The 24,189-nt window shown below is 44.0% G+C and overlaps 4 non-coding genes and 1 pseudogene across 4 annotated transcripts; 1 reads left to right on the top strand and 4 right to left on the bottom strand.

Annotated features, from left to right (window-relative positions):
* Positions 1 to 4,158: 4,158 nt before the first annotated feature.
* TRNAA-AGC (transfer RNA alanine (anticodon AGC)) lies at positions 4,159 to 4,230 on the bottom strand. The gene has a single exon. It is a non-coding gene; the product is annotated as a tRNA-Ala (tRNA).
* A 109-nt stretch (positions 4,231 to 4,339) lies between these two features.
* Positions 4,340 to 5,279, top strand: LOC705638 (pantothenate kinase 3 pseudogene; annotated as a pseudogene).
* Positions 5,280 to 10,511: 5,232 nt separating this feature from the next.
* TRNAA-UGC (transfer RNA alanine (anticodon UGC)) lies at positions 10,512 to 10,583 on the bottom strand. The gene has a single exon. It is a non-coding gene; the product is annotated as a tRNA-Ala (tRNA).
* Positions 10,584 to 15,462: 4,879 nt separating this feature from the next.
* TRNAF-GAA (transfer RNA phenylalanine (anticodon GAA)) lies at positions 15,463 to 15,535 on the bottom strand. The gene has a single exon. It is a non-coding gene; the product is annotated as a tRNA-Phe (tRNA).
* A 4,430-nt stretch (positions 15,536 to 19,965) lies between these two features.
* On the bottom strand, positions 19,966 to 20,037 carry TRNAA-AGC (transfer RNA alanine (anticodon AGC)). Its single transcript has one exon. It is a non-coding gene; the product is annotated as a tRNA-Ala (tRNA).
* Positions 20,038 to 24,189: the final 4,152 nt, after the last annotated feature.

The raw sequence follows: 24,189 nt of genomic DNA, 5'->3' as shown, positions 1-24,189 counted from the left end.
CTGAGGTCGGGAGTTCAAGATCAGCCTGGCCAACATGGCAAAACCCGGTCTCTACTACAAATACAAAAATTTAGACTGCCACGTGCCCGGGTAGTCCCAGCTACTTGGGGAGGCTGAGGCATGAGAATCTCTTGATCCTGGAATGCAAAGGCTACAGTGAGCTGAGATTGTACCACTGCATTCCAGCCTGGGCAGCAGAGCAAGACACCATCAAAAACACATACACCCACAAAATAATACTGCTCTTCATCAGAATCATTTAACGTGAAAAGTGAACAATATCAAGTGTTGCTGAGTATGTGAAGCAATTGGAACATGCAAACATGGCTGATGAGACTGTAAACTGCTATATCTACACTGGGAAACTATATGAAAATATCAACTAAAACTAAATATATATATAAAACCTGTGACCCAAAACTAGACAGTTACATTTATGCCCAAGAGAAGTGCATGAGCATTTCCCTTGAAGGACATGTATCAGAACATTTACAGCAGCATTAAACATTTCAACCAAAAACTAGGGGTGCTGCAAATGTACTTGGACAGTAAAATGAATAAATCATGATGTACAGTATTCAGACAATGGAACACTCTAGAGCAATAAAAAATAACTACTGTTACTAGCAACAATATAATGACAATGAATCTAATTTTTTTTTTAAACAGAAATTGAGTAAAAGAATCCATACACAGATGAGAACAGATTTGCTATGGTTTGAAAGTGTCCCCTCCAAAGCTTAGGTGTCACCATGTGATAATTATCAAGAGATAGGGCCTTTAAGAAGATTAAGCCATCAGGGTTCCTTCCTCATGAATAATATTAGGTACCCTTATAATAAGACTTGACAAAGGAAAGTCATCTCTCTATTGCCCTCAGTTTTCTGCCATGTGAGGACACAACAAAAAGGCCATCACCAGACACCAGAGCCAGTGCCTTGATCTTGGACTTCCCAGGCTCCAGAACTGTGAGAAAATAAGTTTCCGGGCCTGGCACGGTGGCTGTTTCCTGTAATCACAGCACTTTGGGAGGCCAAGGTGGATGGATCACCTGAGGTCAGGAGTTCAAGACCAGCCTGGCAAACATGGTGAAACCCCATCTCTACTAAAAACACAGAAAAATTAGCCAGGTGTGGTGGCACTCGCCTGTAATCCCAGCTACCCAGGAAGTTGAGACAGGAGAATTGCTTGAATCCAGAGGCTTAGGTTGCAGTGAGCCAAGATGGCTCCAGCCTGGGCAACAAGAGTGAAACTCTGTTGAAAGAAAAGAAAAGAAAAGAAAGAGGGAGGAAAAGATGGAAGGAAGGAAGGAAGTTTCTGTTCGTTACAAATTACCAGGAAGGAAGGAAGGAAATAAGTTTCTATTGGTTACAAATTACCAGTCTTGAGTGATTTTGTAGCAGCCCAAAATACGATGATATTATATGATCCCACTTATATTATTTATTTATTTATTTATTTATTTTTGAGATGGAGTCTTGCTCTGTCACCCAGGCTGGAGTGCAGTGGCTGGATCTCAGCTAACTGCAAGCTCTGCCTCCCAGGTTCACGCCATTCTCCTGCCTCAGCCTCCCCAGTAGCTCGGACTACAGGTGCCCGCAACCTCGCCCAGCTAGTTTTTTGTATTTTTTAGTAGAGACGGGGTTTCACTGTGTTAGCCAGGATGGTCTTTATCTCCTGACCTCGTGATTCGCCCGTCTTGGCCTCCCAAAGTGCTGGGATTACAGGCTTGAGCCACCACGCCTGGCCTTATATTATTTAAAACATAACGAAAATAATCTATGGAGGTGGATGTCAGAGAGTTAGGATGATTGAAATGAGGCAAAAGGCAGCTGTTGGTTGCTGAAAAATTCAGTATCTTGGTCTGAGTTTTGGTTATATATATAATAAGCCATAAACTGAATAGATTTCATGCGTTTTATTTTATATAAATGAAGGCTTAAATTTAAATACAAAAAAACAAAAAGAAGGTTCTCCTAGATACTTCCTATCCTCCAGCACATTCTCTCTCTTCTTTAGGGTTGTTTTGTTTTGAGACGGAGTCTCGCTCTGTCGCATCCTCAAGATTATTAGGACTTGGACGGACGGGATGGTAGAGTGAGTCTAAGGGCTACATTCCTCCGTCGCTTTCTCTGGATATGAGGGAAGAGAGGTACTTTTTTTGTCTCTAGGGAGGTAGGCTCGACGAGGAAGGGGACCTGGTTCGTTTCTGCCAGGCTGTCACGGCTTCAAGAGCAACTCTCCGCTATTTCCGTCGCTCAACAGACCGGCTGAGCTCTTTGGAGGAGCAAGGGATGTTGGATTTTGGTTTGCGCTTCAGGAACCGCTGATACTGTAGCTTCTGAGGGAGCTGCAGGGATTTCCCGATTTCCTGCGTGCCTGCGTTTAAAGTTAGAAGCGGAATCTACTGGCAGCTTCGAAACTGAGCCTGACGGTGGTAACATCTAATTTTATTAGTTTTTGCTTGAAATGCAAAAGATGAAAAAGCAAGTTCCCGTTTGTTTGCTCCACATATTTCTCTTAGAATGAAGCCGATTGAAAGTTAACTTCACCCTGAAGAAACTCCTCCTGGCGTTTGCAACGATCTCCTTTATGCCTCACGTCCAGCCTGACTCAAAAGGACTCTAAAGAGCTGGAGAGCGGCTGCGGAAAGGCGGAGTAGCGGTACAATTGGTGTTAACTACGTGTGCAGTCACCGCCTCTTTAGTCCTGTTACAGGTGCAGAGGCAGTATAGATGAATCCCTCACAAGTCGAGTGGGTTGACCTCAGATTGACTTTAGCGATGGCTTGATAGATGGTGGCCGTCACAGCGTTTAAAAAGTGAGCAAAAGAAAGGATGCAGGCCGGGCGCGGTGGCTCACCCCTGTAATCCCAGCACTTTGGGAGGCCGAGGCGGGCGGATGACGAGGTCAGGAGATCGAGACCATCCTGGCTAACACAGTGAAACCCCGTCTCTACTAAAAATACAAAAAGGTAGCCGGGCGTGGTGGCGGGCGCCTGTAGTCCCAGCTACTCCGAAGGCTGAGGCAGGAGAATGGCGTGAACCTGGGAGGCAGAGCTTGCAGTGAGCCAAGATCGCACCACTGCACTCCAGCCTGGGCGACAGAGCCAGACTCCGTCTCAAAAAAAAAAAAAAAAAGAAAGAAAGAAAGGATGCATACAGAAGCCCACATAATTGCTTGGCTTCTACAGATGGAGAGAGAGAGAAAGGTCGCTTTTCTCCCTTCTGGGTGTTTAGTAACTTATTTTTTTATTTCCTTTGTTGTCATGAAATAGAGCTGAAAATAAAAGCAGATTTTCTTTTAACAAGACAGTATTAACATGCTTGCAGAAAATTTCCCTGAGGATTTCTACTTAGCACGGTGATACCACAAAGAGCTCTAATCTGGAGGTATGGGTTGTTCCCTAGCTTAGAAGGAGGTCAATCCTGGAGAGTAAGTACAGTGAGGTACAAAGGGATCCTTTGGGATTAGAAGAATAAACGTTCATTACTTTTATTTATGTAAAACAACAAAATGAGCTTTCTCCTATCCTGATCTTGGTTCCTGGAGTTCAGTGTCAGCATCTCAGACCAGAAGCTTCCTCAGAGGACCCAGAGAAGTGCTTTTTACTTCCACCAAATTTCAGCTGACGTGAATGCTGTTTGTCATTTGCTGTGTGTTTGTAGTTAAATAGTTTAAGTTTCAGAGTTTGTGGGTCTCCAATGGAAAAAGTGACCATCACACATCAAATCATCAACCCCTGGCAGTGTAATCTTTTAGTGAAATCTTGTAGGGCTTCTGCAACCTGGTTAGGGGGAGTTGGAAAAAGAAACAGAAAAGGACTTGAGCCTTTTAGCTTCTGATCTGAAATCAGACTTGGGCCGCACAGTTCTACGGTTTCTGATGATTTCATTTACAGTTAGAAATCAGCTGGATGACCAGGAATGCTACTTGCTTCCCCCCGTGCGTGGTCCATGTTAATCATTGATGGGTCTGTTTACAAAGAATAGGCGGATAATCCTAAGCAGCAAATAACCTCAGGTGAACACGAATCACCCTCTGCATGAGAGAGAAATGCAGAGACCAACACAATTCACCTTGACAGACAGAAAATTTTAAAGTTGAGGAATGTCATGGACCGCTTCTTACTGGTGTCCCGGGGAAGAAAACGGAACCTGGAGGTACTGGGGATTGAACCCAGGGCCTCGTGCATGCTAAGCACGCGCTCTACCACTGAGCTATACCCCCTTGACGACCCAAATGCTTCAGAAAACACTTTGGTGACCGCCAATATCTGAGTCTGCCCTCTGTCAGGATAATCATTATATGTTTCCAATTCCACTGTTAATTCCCTACATATGGATCCACCGGCATTCGGGATGTACACCTTGAACTGAAAGATTTAACACTTTTCGGCCAAAGAGGGGACTTGCACTTTATCAGTTCTCCAACCCAGGGCCTGTCTACTTTTATCCAAATGGGAAGAGATAAAAACTTGTCAACATTGCAAACGGTGCTATGTGCTATAGGAGGTGGTGCCTACAAGTTTGAAAAAGATTTTCGCACAATTGGAAACCTCCACTTGGATGAACTTGTCTGTCTTATAAAGCGTTTGCTGTGTATAGACTCTATCAGTTTCAATGGACAAGCAGAGTGCTGTTATTTAGCTAATGCCCAGAACCTCAGCGACGCCAAAAGATGCCTTTTAACCGGGATGATCCCTATCCGCTGCTGGTAGTGAGCATTGGCTCAGGAGTCAGTATTTTAGCAGTCCATTCCAAAGACAACTACAAACAAGTGACTGCGACAAGCCTTGGAGAGGGTACCTTTCTGGGTTTAAGGGTTTATGCAGTTTATTGTATGGCTGTGAAAGTTTTGAAGAGGCTCTTGAAATGGCATCCAAAGGTGACAGCACACAAACTGACAAGCTGTCCTGTGATATTTATGGAGGAGATCATGAAAGATTTGGTTTGCCAGGTTGGACTGCAACATCTAGTTTTAGGAATATGATTTATAAGGAGAAGAGAGAATCTGTTAGTAAAGAAGATCTGGCAAGAGCTACTTTAGTTACTATCACCAATAGCTTTGGTTCTGTGGCACGAATGTGTGCTGTTAATGAGGAAATAAACAGAGTTGTCTTTGTTGGAAACGTTTTACATGTCAATACCCTTTCAATGAAACTTTTGGCATATGCACTGGGTTTCTGGTCAAAAGGTCAACTGCAAGCATTGTTTCTAGAACCTGAGGGATACTTTGGAGCAGTTAGTGCACTTCTCGGGCTGACAAATTTCAGCTAAAGCACCAGGTCTCTCTCTCTCTGCTAATAAATGTCATCCAAAAGGAACTGAAACCAGAGGCATTATTACTGCATTGTTTGTCACCGGGAACCAAAGGATAAAAGAGTAGCGTAAGCTGCTGAATATTGCCATATTAAAGGAGAGAACTTAGTAAAGTGAAAAAAATAACAATAATTTTAAAAAGACAGCAACATGTATAATTTCTAACAAAAAAGAAATACTTAGATGTAAATCTAACAAAACCTGAATAATGCTGAAAAAGACACAATGCAATGTTAGGTGGGCGTGGTGCCTCCAGCCTGTAATCCCAGCACTTTGGGAGGCCAAGGCAGTTGGATTACCTGAGGTCAGGAGTTCAAGACCAGCCTGGCCAACATGGCAAAACCTCATCTCTACAGAAATACAAAACTTAGCCAGGCATGATGGCAGATGCCTGTAATCCCAGCTACTCAGGAGTCTGAGGTGGGAGAATCACTTGAACCCAGGAAGCAGAGGTTGCAGTGAGCCGAATCACGCCATTGCACTCCAGCCTGGGCTATAGAGCAAGACTCCGTTAAAAAAAAAGAAGCGTACACAATGTAATGTACACAATGCTGATGAAATAAGTTTTAAAAAACCAAAAATGCAACAACAACAACAACAACAAAAACTAAATAAATGGAGAGATGTACAGGGTTAACAGTTCGCAAAACTCAACATGGTAAAGATGGCAGTTCTTCTCAAATTGACATATAGGTTTAACGAAATTCTTATCAAAATCCAAGCAAGATTTTTATTAATATAGACACGATTATTCTAAAATGTATGTAGGAAGTTAAAGGAATTAGAATAGCTAAAATAATCATTAAGAATAAAAATATAAGGGGAAGAAAGTCAACTTGATTTCAAGACTATTGTACTACATTGTTGTATTTTTATGTTATTGTATAAGAAAGGGAGGAAGCAAGTCTGGGCCCCCTGGCTCATGACTGTAGCCTCAACAACACTTTGGAAGACTGAGGCAGGGGGATTGCTTGAGCCCAGGAGTTGCAGATCAGCCTGAGCAACAAAGGATGATCCTGCCTCTACCAAAAAAAAAAAAAAAAAAAAGCTGGTCATAGTGGTCTTGCGCCTGTGGTTCCAGATACTCAGGGAGACTGAGGTGGGAGGGTCACTGGGGCCCTAGAGGTTGAGACTGCAGTGAGCAATGATACTACCACTGCACTCCAGCCTGGACCACAGAACAAGACTCTGTCTCACTATTTTTTTTTTTTTTTTGAGACGGAGTCTTGCTCTGTTGCCCCAGGCTAGAGTGCAATGGCATGATCTCGGCTCACTGCAACCTCTGCTGCCTCCTGGGTTCAAGTGATTCTCCTGCTTCAGCCTCCCGAGTAGCTGGAATTACAGGCGCCTGCCACCACTCCCGGCTATCAAAAAAAAATTTGTTTTTTAATTTAAAAAAATGTTAAAAGAATGTCAGGCCGGGCACGGTGGCTCAAGCCTGTAATCCCAGCACTTTGGGAGGCCGAGACGGGTGGATCGCAAGGTCAGGAGATCGAGACCATCCTGGCTAACATGGTGAAACCCCGTCTCTACTAAAAAATACAAAAAAATAGCCGGGCGAGGTGGCGGGCCCCTGTAGTCCCAGCTACTCGGGAGGCTGAGGCAGGAGAATGGCGTAAACCCGGGAGGCGGAGCTTGCAGTGAGCTGAGATCCGGCCACTGCACTCCAGCCTGGGCGACAGAGCGAGACTCCGTCTCAAAAAAAAAAAAAAAAAGAATGTCAACATTATGCCTTACACAAAAATGAACTCAGAATAGATCAAGGATGTAAACATAAAACATGAAAGTATAAAACTTTTAGGAAAAAACATGGAAGAAAACCTTTTGGATCTAGGGCAAGGCAAATAATTTTGCAGTTGACATGGAAACATGATCCAGAGATCTTGTAAAGCTTGTTCTTCTCTTCCTCTTACTCTTTCCTGCTGTGTCGTTTGCTTTGGGTGATGCTGAGGCTGGAAATAGGAAATGCAAATAGGAGAGCATTAAAGGCAACTAATTGGGTCATGTCTTTACTTTTTTTTCTTCTTTTTTTTTTTTTTTTTTGGAGTTTCTTCCCTCTTGTTGACCAGGCTACAATGTAATTGCTCAATCTTGGCTCACTGCAACCTCCGCCTCCTGGGTTTAAGCGATTCTCCTGCCTCAGCCTCCCAAGTAGCTGCGATTACATGCATGTGACACCACGCCCAGCTAATTATTTGTATTTAGTAGAGATAGGGTTTTACCTTGTTGGTCAGGCCAGTCTCAAACTCCTGACCTCAGTTGATCCACCTGCCTCTGCCTCCCAAAGTGCTGGGATTACAGGCGTGCACCACCGTACCTGGCCTGTTTTTACTTTTTATTTGATCAAGAAATGAGAGAAAAAGAAATAAAAAAAGGAGAGAAAGAGAGAGAAGGGAAGAAAGAAAGAGAAGGGAGAAGATAGAAGAAATGAAAGAAAGAAAATTGAAAGAGTTGAATCAGAGTTCTTTGAGGAGTGGGTTTGAGGAGTGAGTCAGAGAAAAGTAAAAAATAAAAGTACACAGAGTTGAACCCAGGGCCTCAAAAATGCAAAACACAAGCTTGTCTATCACTGTCATATAAAGACAAATCCAAGCTAAAAAAAGAAGAGATAATATTCAAAAGAAAGACTATTGCAATAGGAGAGCACTCAGCAATCTAAGCATCTGAAAATCAAACAGAAAACACTTTTCTTTTTCCTTTTCTTTTTTCTTTCTTTTTTTTCTTTTTGAGATGGAGTCTTGCTCTGTCGCCCAGGCTGGAGTGCAATGGCACAATCTTGGCTCACTGCAACCTCTGCCTCCTGAGTTCAAGCGATTCTCCTGCCTCAGCCTCCTGAGTAGCTGGGATTACAGGTGCAACACCATGCCTGGCTAATTTTTGTATTTTTAGTAGAGAAATACAAAATTTTGCCTAGCCCTCCCTACCTATAAAAGAAAAGCATAGGCCGGCGTGGTGGGATCACCCCTGTAATCTCAGCACTTTGGGAGGCTGAGGTGGGCAGATCACTTGAGGTCAGGAGTTTGAGACCAGCTTGACCAACATGTCAAAACCCTGTCTCTACGAAAAATACAAAAATTAGCTGGGCATGGTGGCAGGCACCTGTGACTCCAGATACTCAGGAGACTGAGGCAGGAGAACCACTTGAACTCGGGAGGCGGAGGTTGCAGTGAGCCAAGATTTCACCACTGCACTCCAGCCTGGGTGACAGAGAAAGACTCCCTCTCAAAAAAAAAAAAAAAAAAAAAAGAGAGATGGTAAATCCAACCCCACCCCTGACATAATGCAACTACAAACCTCACTGGCTTTCCCACGTGGTTTAAGTTTGATTGAGAATAGGCAAGGAACCCCAGGAACAAATCTTGCCCCTCAGCTGGTGCCTGGTCCTGGGACCTCCTTCTTAAACCTCTAGAACAGTGCTTCTCAAACTTTAACATCAGAGTCACTTGAGGGCTTATTCAAACACAGGAGACTGAGCCCCACACTCAGCAGTTCTGATTCAGTAGATCTGAGGTTGGGCCTGGAATTTAGCATTCTGCTTGCAGCACCCTAAACCACCACCCCTTGCTCTCCCATGCAGTGTCCACTGTGACTGGCATGCCACTGTTTGCCTGGAGAGAACCAATGGATGCCAGGAAATTAAAAAAGAAAAAGTATGAAACAAAAAGAAAATACATGGCATGTGTGAATTACCTTCCTCCAAAAAATGTATCTCAAAACAAACACATGATTGGCCTGGGGTCACACACACAGCCAGTCCTCAGCTAAGCAGGTTTCACTAGACAGTATTCCTCCTGGATGCTAGTTATAGATATTTTCACTGGACAAAAGAATCAAGAAATAAAGACATGCCAGACTGATAGAGTGTTAGGCTGGTGGACTGGGAACAAACATTGTAGTTTCTTGCCTCTCAAAGACACTTTAATTCAACAATAAATAAATGTGTACAGAGAGAACAGCAGTTTTGAAACTGTACACCATTGGAAACCCTTAACAGGTACCATGAATGCATAAAATTTCTTGGGAGTTCCCTTTTCAAAAAAAAAGCAGTTGTAATCAGATGGATCGAGAAAGAACATGAAACGTTTGTTTGTTTTTTTCCACCGGAGGAAGTGCCCAACACGATTGCGATCTACTTACCTTTTACTCTGCATGTATTTTCCATTGTGACAGAAAACCTTTTCCTGTTTTTTTCATATGGGCCTCCGTTTGCTGTTACCAGAAGTTCCCAGGCAATATTGCAGTGACTGAGGAAATACAGGAATATGAATATGAATCAGTCTCATGGAATATCAGTACGAATGTTGATCCATATTGGTTTCTGCTTCTCTCATGTTGAAGGCCTCTAATTCCCCGACAGTCTTTGTTCGGTCATCCAGCGTCCTTCCACTCCTATTTCAAGCGGCTAGAGAGCCACAGCAGTCCTTGTCTCAGTATTGGATCGCACTTGTGTCCCTGTGCAGATCGACAGGGAGAGACTGGTGGAGAAATCAGTCGACAGATGCTTTCGCTCTGTTCTTTGGCCCAGAAAACAAACAAAAACATACTCACCCCCTTTTCGTCTTTGTGTCTCTTTAATCACAGTACAAAATGGAAAGCCGGGTGCGGTGGCTTATGCCTGTAATTCCAGCACTTTGGGAGGCCGAGGCGGGTGGATCACGAGGTCAGCAGTTCAAGACCAGCCTGACCAACATGGCGAAACCCCGTCTCTACTAAAAATACGAAAAAATTAGCTGGGCATGGTGGCGGGCGCCTGTAATCCCAGCTGCTTGGGAGGCTGAGGCAGGAGAATCGCTTGAAACCGGAAGACGGAGGTTGCAGTGGGCCGAGATTGTGCCACTGCACTCTAGCCTGGGCAACGGGAGCAAAACTCCGTCTCAAAGAAAAACCCAAAAACAAAACAAAACAAAATGGGAGCCAACGCGAGCCGCCTGTAAATGTGCACGCTTTTGTTTGGGTTCAAGAGACCCCTGTTGCTATCCCGTTCTTCTTTCCCCCTCGTTACTTTTTTGTCTTCCTTCTGCTGTCGCAATCGCCTTATGTGACGTTGAGGCTCACAGCATAGAGGTTGGAGATAGTTCGAGGCAATGCATTGGAGTACATTTTTACTCTCTATATGTGCAGAAATAGGATAGAAAAATGTGAGGAGGCAGAAGAATGTTCCTTGAGAACTGCCAGAGTGAAACCAGCACTTGGAGGTGTCGGGGATCGAACCCGAGGCCTCATACATGCAAAGCATGCGCTCTACCACTGAGCTACACCCCCTTGCTAAAAAGGCCGGTTTGTAATAATTTCCAGGAGGTGAGTATGCTGGTAGTAGTGGTCAGTACTATAGAGCGTGGAGAGCTACTCTGAGCAGGAGATATTTGGTACTAATGGGGGATACAGATTCTTTAGAATACTGTGTAGGGCTTGAAACGAAAAACAAAAGATAGAAAAGTGTCAGATAATAACCACAAGAAGTTTCCATTGTCAAGACATTGAGTTCTTCGGGTCTCCTTCTATTATGCTTGGCAAGAATCAAGTTCTGGTTTTCGTTTCTTTCGACTTCTTCCAGATATGACAGAAAGCCATTGAAATTCAGCCTTTCCCTGCCTAAAACGCTTCATATTTGTTGTTTACTCAGTCGGAATATCAAGGTAAGATTTGATGGAGGAAAGCCATAATCAGAAGAAAACCTGAGAGCGAGGCACTCAGCATGTTTTCATAAGGGTCCCTAGCTGGCGTGGTGTCTTAGGCCTGTACCCACAGCTACTCCAGAGGTTGAGGCGGGAGGATGGCTTGAGCTCGGGAGTTGGTGATTGTAGGGAGCTATAATTACGCCACTACCCTCGAGCCCGGGCAATGGAGTGAGAAAGGCAAGCAAGCAAGAGAAAGCGGGAGTGAGGGAGTAAGCGGGGGTGGGGGGGGGCGCAGAAAAGAGGAAAGGAAGGAAGGAAAGAAAGAAGGAAGGAAAGAAGGAAGGAAGAAAGGAAGGAAGGAAGGAGAAAGACAGAGGTAGGGAGGGAAGGAAGGAAAGGAGAGAGAGAGAAAAGGAGACGGGAGGTGAGGGGAGGGGAGGGAATTCATAAGGCATAAATGAAAAACAGCTTTGGGGGTGAAGAGGAGGGTTGAATTATGAGAGTAAGATGAAAGATAAATAGAAGTAGGATTGAAGAGTAGTTCAGAAAAACAAACATGCTATTGCCAAAGACAAGCAGGTGCAGAAAGGGAGAGGTTTTAACAACTCTTTTAGGAATGGGAGAAAGATTGAAAGATGGAGAAGATGAGTTAGTTTGGCTCACGCTAAATTTAAAGTATCTGTGGGGCACACTTGTGAGGATATTACACAGAGAACTCAGGCAATTAACTCCGTCTCCAGCCTGGGATTTGTAAGCATTAGTAGTAGTAGACACATTACATGGAGGTGAATAAAGACTAAAAAGTGTACTTTGAGATATGGGAATTAGAAACCTATTGGTGATATTTGTAGGCAACAAACAAGTTTGCTCCTAAATAGTTCTGGAATCTTGGGACTTATCATGGTGAGACTGGGTTCTTTGAACTATATAAGAAGATAAGAAGAAAACCCATTTCCAGGAACGAAATTTCTAGTGACTGTTAACTCTTTCTCATTCTGGTTTGCCCGTATATGAACCTTTGCCAATGTTAATAAAATAACATTGATCCATTTTAAAATTGGCAGATCGCAAGTTGTATGCCAGACTTGTCTTTTCAGTTGACTGATGGGATTTCTAGAATAAAAATAGGAAACACCAAGTAATAGATTTCACTGAATGAGAGACTAGAGAAGCGTTACACACAAAATTAATGTGTATTCATGCGTGTGTGTCTGCCTGTCTGTGTCTTTGTGTGTGTGCATGTAAATACCGGGGAGGATTATCTTGACTCTTTGATGCCGTAAAAGCAATATTAGGACAGTTTGCAGAAACTCTCCTTCATCCTTATGTCATGTCACACCCAGAGAAACCTGGTTATCTATCAGATTCTTGGGAATTCATAATAAGAAGGTATGCTTTTTTGTTTGTCACATAAAAGGGGGGAATTTGAAATGATTAAATCTCTATATCTATCTTCAGACTATCTACCAACAACATGATCAAAATACTTTTTGCGTATAATCTGTAGGATGAGCTCGTTTAACACAGCATTCTTCTGAGGAATTAAACGTTTAATTTTGAAGACAGAACACCCTCATGTCATACATACTCAGTTTTGAAAACCTAAAAACATATAAAGTATCTGTTTAAATCTGCACTGTCCAATATGGTTACCATTAGCCACATTGGCTATTGAATGCATGAAATTGCCCAGTCCGAGGTAAGACGTGTCGTAAGTATAAAATATATACCGGATTTCAAAGATGCAATATCATTTTTAATATAAAATAACTCACTTATAATTTTAAGATGGATTACTTAAAATAATGTTTTTGTTATACAAGGCGATTTACATATATTATTAAAACTGGACATAAAAGACGGAAAGAGTAAACACCGGGGACTACTAGGGAGTAGCCGGGAAGGGGAACGGCTTGAAAAGCTAGCTATTGGGTACTATGCTCACTACCCGGGTGATGGGATTAATCCCACCCCAACCCCAGCATCATGCAATATACCCATGTAACGATCTTGCACATGTACCCCCTGAATCTAAAATAAAAGTTGAAATTATTTTAAAAATGATATAGAGGCCGGGCAAAGTGGCTCACGCCTGTAATCCCAACACTTTAGGAGACAGAGGCGGGCGGATCATCTGAGATCGGGAGTTCAAGACCAGCCTGACCAACATGGAGAAACCTCGTCTCTACTAAAAATACAAAATTAAGGCCGGGCGAGGTGGCTCAGGCCTGTAATCTCAGCACTTTGGGAGGCCGAGGCGGGCGGATCACGAGGTGAGGAGATGGAGACCATTCTGGCTAACACGGTGAAACCCCTTCTCTACTAAAAAATACGAAAAAGTAGCCGGGCGTGGTGGCAGGCGCCTGTAGTCCCAGCTACTCGAGAGGCTGAGGCAGGAGAATGGCGTGAACCCGGGAGGCGGAGCTTGCAGAGCGCGCCACTGCACTCCAGCCTGGGCGACAGAGCGAGACTCCGTCTCAAAAAACAAAACAAAACAAAACAAACAAAAAAATTGGCCGGGGTGGTAGCGTATGCCTGTAATCCCAGCTACTCAGAAAGCTGAGGCAGGAGAATCGCTTGAACCCAGGAGGCGGAGGGTGCGGTGAGCCAAGATCACACCACTGCCCTCCAGCCTGGGCAACAAGAGCGAAACTGCGTCTCAAAAAAAAAAAAAAAAGAAAAAAAGATATAGAATAAATATTGCCTGTTTTTTCAATGTGACTACTAGAAAATGTAAAACTACAAAAGTGGCTCGCATTTATGACTTGTATTTTTTTTAAATTATTTTTATCCCAGAAGATAAAGTAGAAGACTTGTATTATCTTTTGTTGGACAGCATTGTCTAGAGATGATGCTATCTCTTTAAATGCGGTTCTGGGAGATTCCCAGAGCCAGAGAGCATGGAGCATGGTCTCCGGGTAATTAAGTTTCATGCTTCGAGTGTTCTCGACAGAATGCATTTCTATGCATAATCTCCTTAGATCTTTACAACATCCCATTTTACTTAATTATTATTAGCCGCATTTTTAAGCTATTGAATAGGAGAAAAATCATGCTGGGAATTACCCTAGAACTTCCATTTCAACAGAATGTAAAGGAATCATTACTGTGTTAGGCAAGAAAACATTCAGTACTACCATTTGTCTAACCAAATATTTCTTAACGAAATAAAACACAAGCTTCTGAGTTGAGAAGGCCTCAGTTACCTAAAGGATAAAGTATCTGATTCCCAGTTTCTGTGCAGTCAATGTTCCCACCTTGAGGTTGCTTCTCATTTGATACTAATTTTCCTTTTTCAACTTGCTGCAGTTCTGATGTTGAAGTACTGTAGATTATTGTCTCCTCACACAGTATGCAGGAGTAAGGGGGAAATAGCTCTGAAATTGAAACAGCAATTTGAAAGAAAAAAAAAAGGGCGGGGAGAAAACCCATTACCCCCAACACAGCATTTCAACAGAGAAGTTGAAGTGAAAAAGGGAAAATGGGGCACATGCACCTGAGTCTTGATGACTTTGCTGCCCATTTGCTTTCATTTTCAGTATTCCAGGACCCCTCATGAATGTCTGACAGAATAATTCATATAGAAGTACTTATTTTTGTTCTTTCCTGGATACCAACACAGAAATAAGTTAAGATTTGGAAATTGTAGACAAGGGTGCCAGTTGGAAGAAATGTCCTGTCAGTAAGAAAACTTAGACTATTCCTGTAATTAGGCCTGGTGTGCTGGCTCCAGCCTGTAATCCCAGCATGGTGGGAGGCAGAGGCGGGCTAGGATTTCGAGAAGAGCCAGGGCGAAAGAGCCAGGGCAACACGGTGAAACCCAGTCTCCACCAAAAAATTCCAAAAAAAAAAAAAAAAAAAAAAAAAAAGCCAGGCTTGTTGTTGCATTTCCGTAGTCTCAGCTACTCAGGAGGTTGACATGGGAGGATCGCTTGAGTCCAGGGAGGCTGAGTCTGCAGTGAGCTGTGATCATACCACTGCACTCCAGCATGGGTGACAGAGTGAGACCCTGCCTCAAACAAAACCAAACAAAACAAAAGTTATTTTTCCAGCAGTTTAACTGCAGAGCTATGGAGTTGACTCAAGGTACAAACCCACGTTTTTCTAATTGCAAAATGTTTCTTGAATATACCACCACCACATATATGCACTCATACAGTATAATAGTTCTTCTTCTACAGGTTTCTTCACATTTCTTGTGATTTAAAACACCTCCATCCAACACACATAAATAACATCAAGTGAGAAATGAATTGTAAGTGCCACAGCATACAGCATATTGGAATTTCTTAGGTTTTAAAAGTAATAACTTCCTAGGTTTAAGGCTTTAAATAACTTACGTCCTGTCAGTTAACACCTCATGGAAGTCTTCAGTGGAGTGTTACAAATATATATATCTATGTACATTTCCTTTATGGAATTTTCAGAAAACATCAAAAAGAAGTGGAGTTATATATAGACCTCTGGGATTTGGTGAGCAAGTGCTGTGTTAAGGGAATGACATGCTAACACCAAAAGGCATCTGCCGAAACCCGGGATTGAACCAGGGACCTTTAGATCTTCAGTCTAACGCTCTCCCAACTGAGCTATTTCGGCCGCTCCGGACAAATTCGTTTTGTCATTTCTTCAAAATACAGAAACTGCCATTTGTAAAGTCAGTGTATCTTCCAGTGCCTAATTCTGTTGTCTTCAATATCACCGGTCATTCACTCACCTTCCCTACACCCCAAAAATATAAGTTCTGCTGCAATTTATGTGTGAAATAGGATCCAATTTTCCCCAGCAAAAGCCGGGAAAGAAAAGGCGAGGAATTGGTCATCAGGAAGATATTCCCATGCTTGGTCACCGTGTAAAACACTCCTCAGAAAACTAAGGAATTCAAAATGAAATTATCTCGGCTTTTACTTTTTTTTATTTTTTATTTTATTTTATTTATTTATTTATTTATTTATTTATTTTTGGGACGGAGTCTCGCTCTGTCCCCCAGGCTGGAGTGCAGTGGCGCGATCTCGGCTCACTGCAAGCTCCGCCTCCCGGGTTCATGCCATTTTTCTGCGTCAGCCTCCCGAGTAGCTGGGACTATAGGCGCCCACCACCACGCCTGGCTAATTTTTTGTATTTTCACCGTATTAGCCAGGATGGTCTCGATCTCCTGACCTCGTGATCCGCCCCCTCGGGCTGCCAAAGTGCTGGGATTGCAGGCGTGAGCCACCGCGCCCGGCCTACTTTTCTCTTTTTTCGGCTTTTCTTTTTCTGACTTGCTCTTCAGTGACAAGGCATAAAGGAATTATTGGACACGTTAACATGGTAGTGGGCTTATAGCTTCCGAAAAAAGACATCCTGAGCGAGGCAGTTCTTTTTTTCTATTTTCTTGCTTTTACCGGTCTTGTGCTCACACATCCACCTTGGTTGGCACGGAGACCTAGGGAGTGAAAATGGAAAGTATAATATGTTTGTTTCTTTGTTTCTTTGTTTTGAGACGGAGTCTCGCTCTGTCGCCCGGGCTAGAGTGCAGTGGCGCGATCTGAACTCACTGCAACCTCCATCTTCCAGGTTCAAGCGATTCTCCCGACTCAGTCTCTTCCAGTAGGCGGGATTACAGGCGCGCGCCACCACGCCCAGCTAAGGTTTTTGTATTATTAGTAGAGACGAGGTTTCACCTTGTTGGTCAGTCTGGTCTCGCCTCGGCCTCGCAAAGCGCTAGGATTACAGGTGTGAGCCACCGTTCCTGGCCTATGCCTTAGGGTTCAAAGAATTGTGGTCTGCACATTGATGCGTAAGTATTGTTTTTTCCGCCTGGGTGCTGTGGCTCACGCCTGTAATCCCAGCACTTTGGGAGGCCAAGGCGGGCAGATCACCTGAGGTCAGGAGTTCGAGACTAGCCTATCCAACATGGTGAAACCCCATGTTGTCTCTACTGAAAACACAAAAACTAGACCGGTGTCGAGGCGCGCCCCTGTAGTCCCGCTAAGGAATTGCTTGAATCCAGGAGACGGAGGTTGCAGTGAGCCGAGATCACACCACTACACTCCAGCCTGGGCAACAAAGCAAGACTCCGTCTCGAAAAAAAAAAAAAAAAAAAAAAGCTTTTTACATACACATCTGTGATCATGAGATTTTATTTATTTTTGTTTTGACAGTGTCCCACTCTACCAGACTGGAGTGCAGTGGCAATCTCCTCTCACTGCAACTTTCACCTGCTGCCTCAATCAGTTCCCCCACCTCAGCCTAGAAATTTTATATCAATTCGAAAGTGTCAAGATATTGGAATCCTCTTGCTAAATAACTTAAAAACAATTTAAGACGTTTACAGAATTTCAGAAACAATTCTCTCTGGAATGAAAGAATTGCTGTGGCCAATAATTACTTGCAAACTGAATTTTAATAAAACCCTCTCTATGTCTGAACAGTTTTCAAACTGAGTCTCCTGTTCTGAAAGAGTCGAGGCTTTCAGTTTTAGCCAAAATTTGATGGAAGGGTCGATATTAAGGCCGGGCGTGGTGGCTCACGCCTGTAATCCCAGCACTTGAGACCGAGGCGGGTAGATCACCTGAGGTCAGAAGTTCAAGACCGGCCTGGTCAACATGGTGAAACCCTGTCTCTACTAAATATTCAAAAATTAGCCGGGCGTGGTGGCAGGCGCCTATAATCCCAGCTACTCAGAAGGCTGAGGCAGGAGAATCGCTTGAACCCGGGAGGCAGAGTTTGCAGTGACCCGAGATTGTGCCACTGCGCTCCAACCTGGCAACAAGAGCGAAGCTTCGTTCCAAAAAAAAAAAAATTTTTTTTTAGATGATTGGATGATTTCCTAAAAAATAAATAAATAAAATTTTTAAAAAAGTATGTTCTCTTACACGCTTTGTTTTTTCCTCCCGCGTGTAAGGTCCGAGTCTTCTCAGACAGGAAACAACATTCCGCTAGGTTTATCCCTGCCGCCTCAGGTCTCTTCCCAGCTAGGTTCAGCCTTAGCCCATGCTGCAGAAATGTTTAAAGTTGAACATATAGAGAGGAAAATAGTGGAAAGTGATGCGGAAATATAAACAGCAGCTACATATAAATCTCAAAACTGCTTAAAATATGTGTAAATGGTTCTAGGACTGCTCTGCACTATTGTGAAAAGTTCGTTCAGAAGTAAAGGGTAGGGAAGGTGAAGAGGAGCCGAGCGCCAAATGGCGGAGAGAGGGAAAAGGTGGGGTGCCGTGAAGTGGAGGAAGAAAAACACAAAAGGGAGAGAGATAGAAGGCAAGGAAAAACATCCTTAAGATGGTTCGGATTTGGATGGACGGGATCGTAGAGTGAATCTAAGCGCCACATTTCTCCGTCGCTTCCTCTGGCCGTGAGGGAAGGGAGGTGTCCCTAGGGAGGTAGGCTCGACCAGGAAGGAAACCTGGTTCGTTTTGCCCAGGCTGTCACGGCTTCACGAGCGCCTCTCCGCTATTTCCGTCGCTCAACAGACCGGCTGAGCTCTTTGGAGTGATGTTGGGTTTTGGTTTGCGCTTCAGGAACCGCTGATACTGTAGCTTCTGAGGGAGTTGCAGGGATTTCCCGACTTCCTGAGTGCCTGTGTTGAGAGTTAGAAGTGGGATCTGCCGGCAGCTTGCATGACAGTGGAAACACCTAATTTTACTAGTTTTTGCTTGAAATGCAAAAGATGAGAAAGAAAGTTTCCGTTTGTTTGTTCCACATATATCTCCTAGAATAAAGCCAATAGAAAGCCAACTTCACCCTAAAGAAACTCTTCCTGGCGTTTGCAACGAGCTCCTTTACTCCTCACGTCCAGCTCTTGGCTCAGGACTCTGCAGAGCTGCACAGCGGTTGCAACAGGACGAAGTCGCGGTACAACCAGTGTTAACTAAGTGTGCAGCCACCGTCTTCTTAGTCCTATTACAGGTGCTGAGGCAATATAAGTGAACCCTTCACAAGTCGAGTGGGCTGACCTCAGATTGAGTTTAGCGATGACTTGTGACCCCCTGGTAGATGGTGGACCGTTACAGCGTTTAGAAAGTGAGTAAAAGAAAGGATGCATACAGAAGCAGACACGCTTGCTTGGCTCCCGCAGATGGAGAGAGGTCGCTTTTCTGCCTTCTGGGTGTTTAGTGACTTATTTTTTTTCCCCTTTGTTGGCATGAAATAAAGCTGAAAATAAAAGCAGATTTTCTTTTAACAAGTTAGTATTAACATACTTGCAGAGTATTTCCCTGTGGATTTCTGCTTAGTACTGTAATGCCAGAATCCGAAACTCTAAAAAGAGCTCTAATCTGGAGATATGGGTTGTTCCCTAGCTTAGAAGGAGATTATTTCCGGAGAGTAAGTACAATGAGGTAGAAAAGGATCCGTTGGGCTTGGGAGAATAAACGTTCATTACTTTTATGTATGAAAAACAACAAAATGAGCTTTCTCCTATACTGATCTTGGTTCCTGGAGTTCAGAGTGTTTGCATCTCAGACCAGAAACTTCCTCAGAGGACCCAGAGAAGTACTTTTTACTTCCACCAAATTTCAGCTGAGGTGACTGACTATCTTTTCATCATTTGCCCTGTGTTTGTAGTTAAATAGTCTAAGTTTCAAACTATGGGAGTCTCTAATGGAAAGTGACCACCTGCTGGTGGTCAAACACCGGCCGTGTAATCGTTTAGTGAAAGCTTGTAGGGCTTCTGCAACCTAGTTAGAGGGAGTTAGAAGAAGAAACAGAAAAGGACTTGAGGCTTTTAGCTTCCGATCTGAAATCAGACTTGGGCCGCACAGTTCTATGGTTCCTGATTATTTCATTTACAACTAGAAATCGGCTGCATGGCCAGGAATACTACTTGCTTCCCTCGTGCGTGGTCCATGTTAGTAACTGGTGGACTGCTTAGAAAATATAAGTGGATAACCCTAAGCAGCAAATAGATTCAAAGGAATAAACATGAGTCACCTCTGTGTATGAGAGATAAATGTCAACACAATTCACCTTGACAGAGAAAATTTTGAAGTTGGGGAATATCATGGACCGCTTCTTACTGGTGCCCGGGGGAGAAAAAAAAGACGTGGAGGTACTGGGGGTTGAACCCAGGACCTCGTGCATGCTAAGCACGCGCTCTACCACTGAGCTATACCCCCTCCGCCACGTTTTCTTGTCAGAGAATACTTTCATGACTATTACTGTCTGAGTCTGGGCTCTGTCTTGACAATTTTATGTTTCCAATTCCACTCTTAATTTCTTACAAGAAGCGTTTCCTGTCTTAGGGCCCGCTACACCAAACGAAAGGCAGCTTAACAGTACAAATAAAGGCACTGTTCCTGATTTGTGGTCAGCCCAAGATCAACTCACCCCAAGGTGGTCTCCCCATCGCGTTAGATTTCCTGGAGCATACTTCCATTCAGTTATTTGAGTGTGTCCTGGCATACAACATTCTCTTGCAAATTTTCTGATTATAATATTCTGTATTCTTTTGACTCTTGGAAGCATGTTAGTCTCACATAGTCATAAAATAAAACTGACTCAAGTGCGTGTGAAAACACCCTAAAATTCAATACAAATAGACGCAAATTAAAACTGCATTGTGAAACAATACATTATCCCATTGAAATAACTGATTTAAGAAAACGCTTTACACAGTTCGTTATTTAATTGTAAGCACAAAAAGAAGAGGAAAGAAATCTTAAACTCTATGTATGAGGGTTATTTTTTGTAGAGCTAAAGCTGTAGGAATTCTGAGATTTTGTGTGAATTTTAGGATTGGGAAAATGAGTGTGTGAGAGTGTGTGTTGTTGGAAACAGGCTGTCACTGTAAGAAAAAGAAGGTAAAGAACAGTCCTGTTGGTGTTGATGGGAATTGGAGGCATCAGTATGAAATTATACATAGCCGGCGCAGTGGCTCGCGCTAGTAATCTCAACACTTCGGGAGGCTGAGACGTGTGGATCACTTCTTTCAGGTCAGAAATCGAGAACAGCCTGGCCAACATGGCAAAACCCCGTATCTACTAAAAATACAAAACTTTGCCGGGTGTGGGGGCCGCACCTGTAGTCCCAGCTATTCGGGAGGCTGAGGCAGGATAATCGCTTGAATTTGGGAGGAGGACGTTGCAGCTAGCCAAGATCGCGCCACTGCACTCAGCCTGGGCGACTGAGTGAGACTCTGTCTCAAGAAAAAAAAGAAAAAAAAAGCACATTTTCCCTACAGATCTGTCTGCTAACTGGGCCTGGAAGAAATACCTGAGAAACAATGAGCAAGATAACTCTATATTTTGATTTTCAAATACCATTCTCTACTAAAAGGAACCAGAGATACTAATAGAAAGTAGCTACTATTGTCAACTACACTGATTCCAGGACTGTGCCAGGAAAACTACAAGATGAACCTATCTTGCTGTGCCAGAATGATGGGGATGATTTAAAAGAATACAGAAGCGCAGGGGTAGCTCGCGCCTGTAACCCCAGCACTTCGGGAGACCGAGGCGGGCAGATCACCAGAGGTTAGGAGTTCCAGAACCACCTGGCCAACATGGTGAAGCTCCGTCTCTATTAAAAATACAAAAACTGGCCTGGAGTGGTGGTGCATGCCTCTAATCCCAGCTACTTGGGAAGCAGAGATAGGAGAATCGCTTGAACCCGGAGGCAGAGGTTGCAGTGAGCCGAGATCGCACCACTGCGCTCCAGCCTGGACAAGAGGGCAAGACCTGTCTCAATAAATAAATAAAAATAAAGTCCATGAGAAAAATAATAGTGTGTGTATGTATTTAGGCGTAAAGAGAGGAGAATCATTGTGGCAAAATATCGGGAATTGCTAAATCCGAGTAACGTGTGTATGGTAGTTCTTTGTATTAGTTTTGCAACTTTTCTGTAGGTTTGAAATAATTTCACACAAAAAGCTTTTTTTTAATTATCCCTTCTCAAATTTCTTTTCCCTCTTCCTTCAAGGGCTGCACTCTTCTATCAAGAGTTAACGTAGGTGGATACTAAAACAGAAGGGTCAGTACCGCCTCCGGGGATTTAGGTGAAGGCGAGGAGGTGAGAAAGTGGAATTCCCGGCCGGGCGCGGTGGCTCAAGCCTGTAATCCCAGCACTTTGGGAGGCCGAGACGGGCGGATCACGAGGTCAGGAGATCGAGACCATCCTGGCTAACACGGTGAAACCCCGTCTCTACTAAAAAATACAAAAAACTAGCCGGGCGCGGTGGCGGGCGCCTGTAGTCCCAACTACTCGAGAGGCTGAGGCAGGAGAATGGCGTGAACCCGGGAGGCGGAGCTTGCAGTGAGCTGAGATCTGGCCACTGCACTCCAGCCTGGGCGACAGAGCGAGACTCCGTCTCAAAAAAAAAAAAAAAAAAAAAAAAAAAAAAAAAAAAAAAGTGGAATTCCCAGCTATTAGAAATGAAGACCCAGGAGCGTGGGTCGCTGCCAGTCCTTACCCTCGCCAGAGCCTGGGCCAGCACCGTGGTCTCGAAACCCAGCATGGATTTCGTTTTGCGGACGCTATTGCTCCAGTTCTGACAGTCAAGAAACGACGGATGGAGAGAACGAGTACCGCCTGCGAAACGAGCTCGAGAGGGAAGCAGGGACGCGGTGGGATGCGCAACCTACGGCGGCGGCGGCAAAGGCGGAGGAGAAGCGAAGTGGGCGAGCGCCCGAGGCTGCCAGAGGATCTGGATGGGCCGGTAGGCGGAGTGCAGCCCGGAAGCCCATCTCCGCTGCATTTCCTCGGTGTCGGCGATAAGCGAGAGGGCTCATTCCCTGTAGAAGTGAACTGAAAACACTTTCCCGCAAGATCTCTCTCGTTTTGCTTAAGGCAGTCGCGGCATTGAGAATGCCTCGCAGCTCCTTTACTGACTCGGACACTGGGGATCACGGGTACTCTTGAGTTTTGGTGGGTGGTATTGGTGGCTTCCGAGGAAACGACAGAGAAGCCGCCTATTTCCAATCCCTACTGTTCGCGAGGGAAGAGTGTTGAACCAGGAAGAGAAACCCTCCTGCTTAAGCCCCTTTGTTATAGGTAGGAAGAGTGTTCTTTGCTTTTGTTTTTGTTTTAGCTTGTCAAGCTTGGAATACAAGTCATGGAAAACAAGAAAGGTAGGGCAGTCCCAGTATATTTTAAACTTAAGAGGGTTTTCAGAAGAAGTACTACCTTGTTTTTATGGAATTCAGGGTGTCCAGATTTCAACCTACCCAGCAGAGGGAAGCTCTATGAGTCTAATATCTTGGCTTTCTTCTACATCAGCAAGCCTCTGAAATTCGGGTTCCTTTCTGGACAATATCACCTACACTTTTGCAGTGTGCTCCTATATTACTTACATCCAACTCGTGGAAGCATGAACAGTGGGAAAAGCCAAGGTTACCACATAAAAGAGGATCCTTACATGAGACAAGTGGAAATAAAGCAGCAGCTGAGGTGTGTGTGTAGAGGAAGAGACAAACGTGAAAATGTAGAAAGTGGATAGAGAATTTTTTCCAAGGAGGAAGAGGAATGGTCTACTCACAACAAGGAACTCTCTACTTACTGTTGTGAAGATACTTTTATTACATTTCATGCATACACTGGATTTTAACAACCAGAACACTGGTAGAATTGGTGGGGGCTGCAGAGACAGCAGTACTCCCAACCCTGAGGGTTAGTCCCCACCCTGAAGGTGGAGAGAAAATGATTACTCTCTGTCATAGGGCTTAGAATCGTCCAAGCTTGGGTTTCAAATTGAAGGGCCCAAATAGCTTGAGAAAGCACCAGGTATTTCAGCTCAAAAGAGTCTCTTGGTTCAAGAGAATTCCTGTGAGTTCTTCCAGAGGAAAATCAGTCTGTTGTGTGTGACCTGAAAAGTTACCTAAAATATTCAAAAGGTCAAAGAAATGGTAAATGAAACCCCAGCCCTGACATAAGATGAATACAATACTCACTGGCTTTCCTAGGTTTGAGTTTTTGATTGAGAATAGGTAGGGAACCCCAGGACCAACTCTTCCTCCTCAGCAGGTACCTGACCCTGGGACCTTCCGAAACTTCTAGAGCATTGCTTCGCAAACTTTAGCATCAGAGTCGCTTGAGGGCTTATTCAAACACAGGAGGCTGAGCCCCATACTCAGCAGTTCTGATTCAACAGACCTAAGGTTGGCCTGAAATTTATTATTCTGCTTGCAGCACTCAAATCCCCCACCCCTTGCTCTCCTGTGCAGTGTCCACTGTGGCTAACATGCCACCGTTTGCCTGCAGAAAACCAATGGATATCAGGAAATTAAAGAAGAAAAAGTATGAAACAAAAAGAAAATACATGGCATGTGTGTATT

The sequence above is a fragment of the Macaca mulatta genome, chromosome 4, assembly GCF_049350105.2.
Source record: "Macaca mulatta isolate MMU2019108-1 chromosome 4, T2T-MMU8v2.0, whole genome shotgun sequence".
Lineage (NCBI taxonomy): Eukaryota > Metazoa > Chordata > Mammalia > Primates > Cercopithecidae > Macaca > Macaca mulatta.
This window is presented reverse-complemented; position numbering and strand designations above follow the sequence as displayed.